Consider the following 11,981-nt stretch of genomic DNA (forward strand, 5'->3'; position numbering starts at 1 on the left):
CCCCACACTGCCATGCAGCTCTCAATCTTTACCTGCTCCTTCCTCTAGCCTCTGCATACCTTGTTCCCTCTGAGTCTTTCCCTGGTGCTACAAAATAGATATTATACTAAGTATCCTACAGAAACCCTTTGCTGACCCCGACATCCCTGTCAACTTCCTGACTGTCTCCCTCTGTCACACTACACTAAAATGTTACTACATGCATCTGTATTAATACCGAACTACAGCTAATTACCTGGGGACCAGCATATGTTATGCACCCTTCCAGTGGATTCAAGGATCGGTTTTGCCCCCACTTTTCATCACACTTTACACTTCATCTCTTGTTGAACTCATCTCTTCTTGGGTTTCTCCTGCCACCTCTTCCCTGATGGTCTTCACTTCCTTTCTGTGCCCTAAAGGTATACTCCCAAGTATCTGACTGACTGCCTTCTGATCCTGGATGTCACTTCACCAGTTCATGCTCAACTCTTCTAAGACTGACATGTTCTACCTCACAGTTCCCATGGCTGGATTCCTTCTTCCCTCTCTGCTATCCTTCCTCTCAGACATCCCCACACAATTCCACAAGGCTCAGAAACATTGGGGTCCTCTTTGATGGTGAACTTAAGTTTCAACAATTCACGACTTCTGAACATAATGAACAGACGCACAATCCACCCACACCTCACCGAGCATGCTACTGAAATATTGATGTCCATTCCCGCCCTTAGCCCACGTGACTACTGCACTAGCTCCTCAAGGGCTTTCCTCTATCCTCCTTTGTCCACTCAAGAAAATAATAAACTTGCTCGCTTCGGCAGCACATGTTCTAAAATTGGAACGATACAGAGAAGATTAGCATGGCCCCTGTGCAAGGATGACACGCAAATTCGTAAAGCCTTCCATATTTTTTTCAGCAGAATAGAAACGACAATGCAGGAGTTCCTCTACGCCAAAACAACTACACTCGCAGCCCAAGCATCGATCCTTGAAAGAAAGTTTGGCAAATTTTCACTACTATCAGTGATAAACTTTTACAAAGCCAAAGCTACACCAGCGATCACCTACGGCGCAGAGGCGATGCCACAACTTCCAACCATACTCTGGAAAACTGGACGGCTTATTTTGGCACAAAGGTCCTGAAATTACCACCTTCGACTCCAGTGGCTGTAATCAGAAGGGAACTCAATCTGTCCTCATTGAAATCTGTGGCAGATAGAAATTGTTTGCTTTTTTTCAGAAAAATCTCAAGAAAGCCCAGGCCAAAAATCCTTTGAATCATTCACAAGGAAATGGCGAGCGGGAAAAGCCAGATGCTATTAGATTGGTCAAAAAGAAATCTTGACCGGCTTGAAAAAATAGATGGGAACTAGAACGTATACCAGATAAAGTTAAAGAAAAACAAAAAATCTGGGATTGGATCGAGACATTGGACAAATCAAAGGAGTACAAATCAACTGCCCACTTATTAATAAACATGCAAAAAGTGGACGAGGTCCGAAACTACCTAAAAAAGTTCCCCGAAAAGGCACTGCGCACAATATATCTAAGGGCGCGACTGAACGTCCTGAAAACAAATGAGTTATTAGCTTCGAGAAACCAATCCTCTAGCAACACGTGCTGCTACTATAAGGACACAAACCAAGTCGAGCCTGTGCACCACCTTCTTCTACTTTGCCCACATACTGCGAATTTGAGAGTTATATACCTGCAACACCACAGGCACAAACACCTCACACTAGACGAAGAACATTGGTGGAACTGGATGATGAGCGGAGACAACACATCCCTGACTATTGCAACAGCAAAGTTCCTACAGAGCTTGGATCTAGAGGGAAAAGCACAATCCGCGAGTTACCAAGCTGAAAACTCGATGGAACGAACAAAAGAAAACCAGTGAGTAACCACATAAATATCACCACCAAAGTAAACGACAACGTAAGACTGGACATAATGAACTAAATCAGACAAACCAAAATCACCATGAGTGCACGCTGCTCCACTTTGTAAAAATAGTCTAAGCCACAATTATACACAATAAAAAAATAAGAAAAATAAAAATAAACTTTGCTACTTGCACTCTTTACAATCTCCCACGCTATTCTCCCACGTCTGTCCACCACCATCACACAGGATGGCTCCCCATTCATCACCGGTCCCTCATCAAATGTGTTCACCTTGTTTTTAAATCCATTCACAGGGTGCCGCCCAACCACACCTTGCTATCCCAGTCTCTCTTTAGCCCCAGCACCCTGCATTTACAAACCCTGCCCAATCTTTCAGTCCCCCATCCGATGGGCTGCCTGCCACTTCTGCCACTTCACCATTTCATACCTACCACCTAGCATTCAACATATTGCCACTGCTAAAGTCCGCAATACAGCTTTTAATAATCACCTCCTTGCCAGGCAAGCTTGCACCCCATTTTCAAACCAGAAATATAAACAACTGGGAAGAACGGATATACTGCATTCCTAGTCCATGATGCGAACCTGAAGTCGCGCGCCCCTGAAGTCGCGCGCCCCTGACATGGGGAAAGCCTGCACTTCGCAGGGTTGCATCTTGGCAGGACCAGCTGAGCCATTCATCCTTCCACTGTCAGCCATTAAATTGGGTAATACTAACAGCTATTTTGACAGTGGTTAGAAGTGGGAAGATTCTGGCATGACGTGCTATACAACAGCCTATTATTATTATGTATTTATTTCAGCGCACAAAGCCCTCAGGCATCTAGGAGCTAGTTACAGAAAGTGCTTATGAACTTAGTTACAGGGACGTTGCATAAGCAGCACAAGGCTGCGTGAGACAGCATAGGTACTTACAGGTAGTTGCATAAGCAGCACAAGGTTGCATGAGACACAATAGCGAGTTATGGGCTAAATGCATATGCATTGCACAGCTGCACAAGTCATCATGGGTAGTTACTGGTAGTTTCCATGATCCAAACGATTTGCGATGCATAAATACATGTGAAACACACACCTAGATTCAAAATGTAAGAATGCAAGTGAAAAGCACACCTAAATTTGAGCGAACAGAGTATGTAAGGCACACAGAGTCCAGTGAGCAAGTGAGGAAGGCGCAAAAGAAGAGTAGGCCAGTCCAAAGTGTGGTCCAGTACAGCGAGGCCAGCAGCCACAGGTGGAGGAGACTCAGAATGATAATGCCTGTGAGTCATGGACATGTGCAGGTGATATCGGCATAGATTGCATTAGGTCCTGCAGCAGCGATAGATAATTATTATTATACCTTCCACTTCAACACCTGGGTCATTGTGTCCTCGCTAATCACCATAAATTACGGTAAGTAAGCCTGATAAGAAATGACTCGGACACCTGTTGTTTTGTGATAATTTACAGCGTTTCTGATAGAAGCGCTTGACTTTTTCCTCAATAAAATACAATCAAATTAATACAATATAATTCGAAAATCTGTGTGGGTTGCACACGAGGAAAGCAAAACACACTTAAACCCCAAATTGGCAGTCTGATATAGGGTAACTTGCTCTGGGATCGTTTGCTCCATGTCAAAGAGGGAGAAAAGTTTCTCCAAAACCTTGATAAACTTTCTTTCTCTCAGTTTAAAACATTTAATTTACTTTCGCACCTCACATCGAAAATTTAGAATTGAAATGTTCAGGTGTAATTTAAACGAGTTCCCAAGCATCTTTCCAGCACAGCGTTGATGGTCTGGGAATACATGCCCATTTCTCCCATTCCGGCACTCGCCTTACCATGTTATGTTATGTTATGTTAACAGTACTTATATAGCGCACCGTCACCAACGGAATTGGTCCCCAGGCGCTCTGGAGGATCTGTAAATGAGAAGGTGGGATGGGTTAGTAAGGTGAAGAAGGAGTAGGATAGTGAGAGGAGTGGTGTACTGTTGGCAGCTTCATCTCAGTAGACACCGGGTGCGAGCTTTGGTGCGAGTATTGGATCGGTGTCAGTCGCGTGTGCTGTTGGTGCAACTTATGTGTTGTTGCAGTGTGGTGAAGTGCGTGCAGCTTGTTGTGCAAGAGATGGTTGCGTGAGATTTTTTTAAGTGTGCAAAGAGTTTGAGTTTATATTGGTTAGTGGGTTATGTGACATTTAACATGCAAGCATTCACAGTTCTGTCTAATTGTAGCACCCGCTGACCTACTCCATTCAGTCTGAGTCTGGCACTCACCAATCTTCACAATATTATCCAGATACCGCACAGACCAATGTTCACAATTCTATCCAAGTGCTAACATTCTCATTTCCTTCTAAGTGCTGTGCTTGATAATCTTCATAGTTCCATCTAGGTGTGGCACTCTCTAACCTTCACAGTATTATCTAGATGCGACGCAGGGCGAAGTTAGGAAGTCCGTCTAAGTGTGGCACACGCTAGCATTCACAATCCTGTCTAAATACGGCGCAGGCTGATGTTCTCAATTCTAAGTGTGGCACATGCTAACATTCAAGTTCCATCTAACAGTGGCACATGCTAATATTCACAATTCTGTCTAGATACGGCGCAGGCTAATGTTCTCAATTCTAAGTGTGGCACCTGCCAACATTCAAGTTCCATCTAAGTGTGGCATAGGCTAAGATTCACAATTCTGCTAGATGTGACACAGGCCAAAGTTAGGAATTACGTCTAAGTGTGGCACATGCTAACATTCACAGTTCTGTCTAGATGCGGCGCAGGCTAATGTTCTCAATTCTAAGTGTGGCACATACCAAGATTCACAATTCTGTCTAGATGCGGCGCAGGCCAATGTTCTCAATTCTAAGTGGGGCACATGCTAACATTCAAGTTCCATCTAAGTGTGGCACATGCTAACATTCAAGTTCCATCTAAGTGTGGCACATGCTAACATTCAAGTTCCATCTAAGTGTGGCATATGCTAACCTTTACAATTCTGTCCATTTGCGGCGCAGGCTAATGTTCTCAGTTCTAAGTGGGGCATATGCTAACATTCAAGTTCCATCTAAGTGTGGCACATGCTAACATTCAAGTTCCATCCAAGTGTGGCATATGCTAACATTCAAGTTCCATCCAAGTGTGGCACACGCTGACATTCATAATTCTGTCTAGATGCGACGCAGGCCCAAGTTAGGAATTACGTCTAAGTGTGGCAAATGCTAATATTCAAGTTCCAACTAGGTGTGGCATATGCTAACATTTACAATTCTGTCCAGATGTGGCACAGGCTAATGTTCTCAGTTCTAAGTGTGGCACATGGTAACATTCACAATTCTGTCTAGATGTGACGCAGGCCAGCGTCCCCAATTCCCTCCAGGTGTGACACTTGTTAACATTGACTAGTATGTTAGGATGCAGTGCAAGCCAACATTTCAAACATTGTCAAGGTTGATATCCGGCTGGTGGTCACACAACTTTCTAGGTATGCATGGGCTAAGTCTATGGCAGTCTATGTTATGGGATGGTAAGGTAGAGTGACAGGAGTTTTCTGGTGTAGAGGAATTGCTCTACACCCCACCCATGCCCCACTTACAGTTTTTGTTGGTGTTTGTTAGCTGCTGGCTTCCTTGGCTTCCCCTGCTGACACCAGCAGACACATCTTGGAGCCGCCTCTGTTGGAGCTGCCCTTTGCCTTGGGGCCCTTAGCCGCAGGGCTGCACGGGCAGAGGGCTGCCCTGGGAGGAGCGGTGATGAGGGCCGAGAGGACCAATCGGAGCAGGGTGCCATGAGGGAAGGAGAATCAGGAAGAGGGCACGGGTCGGTAGGCCCAGCTGACTCGATCCAGGCGCCAATCAGGGCCGGTGTTGTGGGCCGGGATGGCCAATCAGGGACGGTGGGAGGCAGGCAGTGGAGGAAGTCAGGAAGCGAGGGAGGGCTGGGGAACGGAGGCCGAGGAGGGGCACCAAAGGGACTGGGGTGCAAATAAAATGCAGCATTTTAGGTGGCAGAGGCCCAGAGGGTCTCAAAAGTATATTCTACTCAACAGGGCAGCAGGCGGGGAAGTGGAGGAGGATCGAGCAGCGCGGGTCGGTAGGCCCAGCTGACTCGATCCAGGCACCAATCAGGGCCTGTGTTGTGGGCCGGGATGGCCAATCAGGGACGGTGGGAGGCGGGCAGTGTAGGAAGTCAGGAAGCGAGGGAGGGCTGGGGAACGGAGGCCGAGGAGGGGCAACAAAGGGACTGGGGCGCAAATAAATGCAGCTTCTTAGGTGGAGCAGAGGCCCAGAGGGTCTCAAAAGTATATTTTACACACCAGGGCAGCAGGCGGGGAAGTGCGATGGGAGGATATCCACAACCTCTTCTCATGACCATGGGAACAGCCACTTCATCTCTTTGAGAATCACTTGCAAGTCTTTTTGTGAATACAGAGTAACGTACTTTTGTGTAAATTAATCATTTTCCAGGATAAGGTGAAACTTGCTCTGGGTAAAAACTTTAAAAATTGGAAAAAGGAGGGCGATCATAGTGCTATCATGCATACATTGTCTAACTCTGCGAGGGAAGTCTTAGAACCATTCCTGAGCAAAGGCATTGCTAGAGGGTGTGGGGGGCGGCTATATCCCTGGGGCTTTTTGTTGTAGCCCCGGATAGAAGCTCAGGAGCTACAACCAAAAGGCTGGCTAGCCCCTAGTCCCAACAGTCCCAACAATAGCGTAGCCCCAGATCTTTTCCAGGCCTAGAAACACCCCTGCCTGACATCACTACAAATGCCTGAAGCATTGCGTAAATGTGGCAAATGTTACAAACCGTAATTGGCGTCCCAACAATCCTTACCACAAAGGGCTACGCCTCTTGTTGGAGGGCCCTCGTTGCACAAAGCAATCCATTTCCTCTAACACAGGGCCTGTCTGGGAGTTATTCTAAGAGGAGCTGCCTGGAATAACTCCAACCATTCACATGCCCTGTAGAGGAGGAAGAAAGGGAATTAGGCATCTCATCTAATTGCTGCTCAGGGAGCTATATGTCAAATTGGTCTGCAGCTTAAGTGAAGCGCTGCCGCTAGAGTCGCGCAGGAGTTTAGATCTCATGCCAGCCAGAAGAATGGTGTGGGTACTTCTTAGATTGAGACTGCAACGCACCACATTCCTTATGTCGCACAACACGAGAAGACTGATTGGTCAAATATCTGAGGCCATTTGGGTGGAAGAGGATAAACTGATAGGAAATCCAATATGACAGAAGGGAGGATTTATGCATCTTACATCCAATTAATGCAGACATGCCAACATTCTTAAACCCCTGAGAGGGAGATTTCCCCACACAAATCGGGAGAAAGTACTTTCCCATAGGATTACATTGGCGATATAGTGATTTTAGGCGAAAATTAGTGCTATTTTTTGTTGGAAAATCGGGAGTCTCCCGCCTAAATCGGGAGGGTTGGCATGTATGTTAATGTTACTCTAGGCTGAGAAAGATAATACACTTCTTGATCAGGGTTCCACTCTCTCATTTCTGACAAAATCTAGACTAGGTTTGTGGTAGTTTACGGTAGCATGGGAGGTTGTATGTGCAGACATTTTGGGGGGTGGGTATTATGCCTGGGACATTGGCTCAGGGAAAATAGGGTGGCCCAAAGAGAAGCTCAGGTGTCCAGGATAGCAATCAAAATTAGGCTGCCAAGTACAGCCCACATTACTGTCCTCCTGTTTGGCAGATGCCTGTCCCGTATTTGCTGTGCTCTCGTTAACCTCTGTCTATGCAGCCCGAGCAGTACTTAGAATTCCCTACTCCTGCCTGAACTCAACCAAGCACTGATCTGCTAAACAGATTTTGTATTGGTACAATACAGTGAAAAAAAAACATTTGTGACACTGTGGTTGGAAAAGAGTTTGTCTACACCAGGGGGTTTCGGCCGTATAAAGGGGCTATATGGGCCAGATGCTTCTCACGGCCTTCGTCAGGATGGAAAGGACAGTGTTGTCAAGATGTTCAGATGGTGCTGTGGGGAACAATTGAGACCACAGGTATAGCAATGGGACAGGAGTTCAAGGGTCGGTAATATCCCATCAGTGGAGGTCACAGTGGACTCCTAAACATAGGTCACGGGATATCAATCACAATAAATGTGTGGCTGGACTGGATCCTCAATGCTGGAGAGCCGTGCCTGCCACCACAGAAGGAGCTTGCATTCATCAACGCTCTGTGCATCCTGTTACACACAGGATTCTAGAGGGGATTCTATCTTTACATTGCCCACGGCTCACACACAGATGAGTGCCACACGAGGACACACGTCTTCTCGACCTAGTCCAGCCACACATTTATTGTGATTGATATCCCGCGACCTATGTTTAGGAGTCCACTGTGACCTCCACCAATGGGATATTACCGACCCTTGAACTCCTGTCCCATTGCTGTACCTGTGGTCTCAATTGTTCCCCACAGCACCATCTGAACATCTAGACAACACTGTCCTTTCCATCCTGACGAAGGCCGTCAGAAGCATCTGGCCCATATAGCCCCTTTGTACGGCCGAAACACCCTGGTGTGGACAAACTCTTTTCCAACCACAGTGTCACAAATGTTTTTTTTTCACCGTATTGTACCGATATACATCTTGTATACTTGTTTCATTTGTGTATGTGATCTGACCCCTGTCGTTATGCATCGACAGTAGAACTCTGTATTTTTTAACCGTTTAGACATATGTGCAAGAATTTACACTTGCTTTCGTTGTATTGTGCAAATGTATATTGCTTCACCCTCTAACCCATGATGTTTAGCACTATACCTAAAACTACAATCAAGTAGATACTATAAAATACAAAAACCAGTATTCAAAAAGTTTAGGTGTGGTACTCGATCTGTTGTGTTAATGGCGATCGAATAGTAAGAGGGCATGCATGTCACACTGACCCGTTCACCTGTATTCTTGTTTACCATGGAGCCCTCTTGGGCAGAATAGGGTTGTTCCAGAAACCCTTGTTTACAAATCTTGTTTACCTTGCAGACATTGCACAAAGCATGCATGTCATTCATTAGTGTGCTGTGGCTGCCTGTTTTGCGATTTACTCATGAGTTTTGTTTCACAGACAGAAGTACACCAGCTAAAGATGTCTATGAAATGACATTAGAAATGGAAGCGGGCATCCAGCTCCATAACGTTCACCGGCTTGGACACGTAGTCTGTGGCCGAATTGTCTGACTTTGCAATTAAGGATTAACATTAAATTGACTTATAAACTCAACCAGATGAAATACAAAGAACATTACAGAAATATCCGAAGAAATATAAGAAGACGGTGCAAAAACAAAATCCACATTGTTAGCTTTAACCCGTGTTTTTCTTATTTTGGAAAGTTGCTATGTTCTTTTATTAAAAAGAGCCATGTTTTGTCATTTGATGACCTCACAAAGCATTACGATGAGGTGGCTGCATAAAGATTAAGGGCCGGATTAATGGAATTTTTTGCACGGTTCAAAGTGACTTTGCACTGCTGAAAAGTGACTTTGCACGGCCGACACAAACCCTGATTCATGGAACTGTGTGAAGTGTATTTTTGCAGTGTAAAGTCAGTGCAAAGTCATTTGCATGTCTAAAACCCCGCCACGTAACCCAGTATCCATGACATGCTTCCATCATATTATCTCATTCACCACAGAGACCATCCACACAAGAAAGGCAGTGGCATTGCCATCATATGTAAAGATTCACTAACACTCAGCAATCTCACACACCCGCATACACATCGTTTAAAACCCTGTATCTCACTTGCCCCACTTCATCACACCCACACCCCACCTTTATCCATCTCCTTTACCCCCCTACCCCAACGCACAATCCCAACAACCGCATTGACTGGAATGACTTCACAACTAACAACCACAACTCCACCTACACCAATATCTACCTTGACGACTTCAGCCCCATACTAAAGAGTCTCCACACTGAACTCACCCCTTATGACCTCACATAACTCATCATCCTTGTCACACATAGGGCAAGCAAACCCCTGCACCTTTTGATTTCAAGCACAACTCATATGTCCATGAACATTCAAATCTGTCTGTTGAGATCAGACCACTTTCCAATCCCTTTCACAGTCACTCTACCACAGAGGATCCCTCACCTGCCACACTCCCCTCTCTCCCCTCATCCAGACAAACCAAACACATTACAGACACAACCTTAGCACCACTCAAACCACCCCTGCCTCCCCAAACACGCACCCCTCCATTCTCCTCAACAATTACCACACCTTCACCACACAAGTGCTCAACAAAATTGCACTGCTCAGACACCAAAAAACACACGGCCTCCACTGTCAACCATGATTCAGCTGTTCCATCCTCTCTATCAAGCAGGAAACCAGACACCTAGAAATAGCCTGGCAAAATAACCCATGCCCCGCCACCAGAGCACCATTCAAACACAGCTACAACAAATATAAAACAGCCATATACTAAATACCAATGCCACCCATTATCGCCAAGAATTCAAATCCACCATCAATCATACACAGAAACTATTCAAGATTCATCAAATCCCGCGTAGTACCACCATCCGTACCTTCCACACCCACATCGACTGCAGCATGCCACTCCCTCATGGATTGCTTCAACCCCAAAATACACATCAGCCATGCCCTCCCCTCTGGTCTCCCACTCCCCCTCCTGCTCCCAAACATACCAGCACATGGGACACCTTTCACCCCATCAACACAGACACCCCCATCACCTGTACTGCCAAAACAAAACCTGCACACTTCCTGCATGACATGCCCATCTCAAGCCGCATCCAATTGCATCACAATACATGTTCCGCAATGGCTCAACATCACAATTCTTGTCTCTCGCATGGCGCTATACCCTCTGCACTCAGAACTGGGCAAGTCTCACCCATCCTCAAAAAACCATCACTAGACCCCACTTCCCGAAAATAACTGCCCCATCATTATCCCGCCACACCTCGCCAGAATCATGGAATGTTTTGTCACTACCGAACTGCAACAACTCATCACCACAAACAACCTACTCAACCCCTCCACTTCACATCCTAGTGACACAGCACTACTCATACTTGTCAACCTCTCTGCAGCCTTCAATACCATTCTACCCTACATCCTAGCCCACAGGATGAAACTCTCAGGCAACTGGTTTACCTCTTTCCCTACTGACAGGACACCCTTTGTCTCCATGCCCCCTTTTCGATCTCTCCCCACCACTCCGGTCAAGTACGGTGTCCTGCTAGTCTCCACCCAATCTCTACTTCTCTTCAACCTATATGTTGAATCACTTGGACAGACCCTTGACAAGCACAATGTCCATTTCCACCAATGCACAGACGGCACACAAATATACTTTCAAATCTCATTCCCCTCAAAGCTAAACACCGTCAACAGCTGTCTCTCCTCCATCACTACCTGTATGACCACCCACCTCCTCAAGCTCAACACTTCCAAAACAGAATACCTTCTCACCTGCCCCCCTAGACACAAACCCAGACTCACCGCCTAGATCAATGTACTTGCCGCAGGCAAGGCACACCTATCCCTCTCCACACCTGTCAAATCGTGTGGCTTCAAAATCAACCCCCTTTGCTTCACACACCACATAGCTGCAATCATCAAAACATGCAACCTTCAACTAGACCTCCTACAAAAGATCACCCACATCCTTCCTCCTGACAACTTCCACAGTGCAGTCCAAGTGCTGGTTCTTCCCAAGATGGATTATGGCAAAGCCATCCTCAATGGCGCCCGAGCAGCACCCTTGCCCCCCTGCAAGCCATATGCAATGCAGCAGCCAGACTCATCCTCCAACTGCCCAAACACTCAGGCGCCACCAGAGATCTCACCCTGATTCACTGGCTCCGCGTACCCCAGAACATTGCCTTCAAAGGTCTGCATTGTATTCGAAGCTACACACCACAGAACCCCAGCTTACCTTCATGACAAACTCAAACCCATCACCCACACAAACACCAGACAAGCAAGCCAGCATCTCCTTCGAATTCTACTCTGCAAACTAACATGCACAGAAAGACAAGCATTTACCCAGTAGGCACCCACGACATGTACCACCCTAACTCTTCACGTTTCCTCTGC

At 46.2% G+C, this 11,981-nt stretch overlaps 1 non-coding gene across 1 annotated transcript; it reads left to right on the plus strand.

Annotated features, from left to right (window-relative positions):
- Positions 1-787: 787 nt before the first annotated feature.
- On the plus strand, positions 788-894 carry LOC138565208 (U6 spliceosomal RNA). The gene has a single exon (XR_011301110.1). It is a non-coding gene; the product is annotated as a U6 spliceosomal RNA (small nuclear RNA).
- The last annotated feature ends 11,087 nt before the right edge of the window (positions 895-11,981 follow it).

Source organism: Ambystoma mexicanum, chromosome 1q (assembly GCF_040938575.1).
Source record: "Ambystoma mexicanum isolate Mex_15411 chromosome 1q, UKY_AmexF1_1, whole genome shotgun sequence".
Taxonomy (NCBI): Eukaryota; Metazoa; Chordata; class Amphibia; order Caudata; family Ambystomatidae; genus Ambystoma; species Ambystoma mexicanum.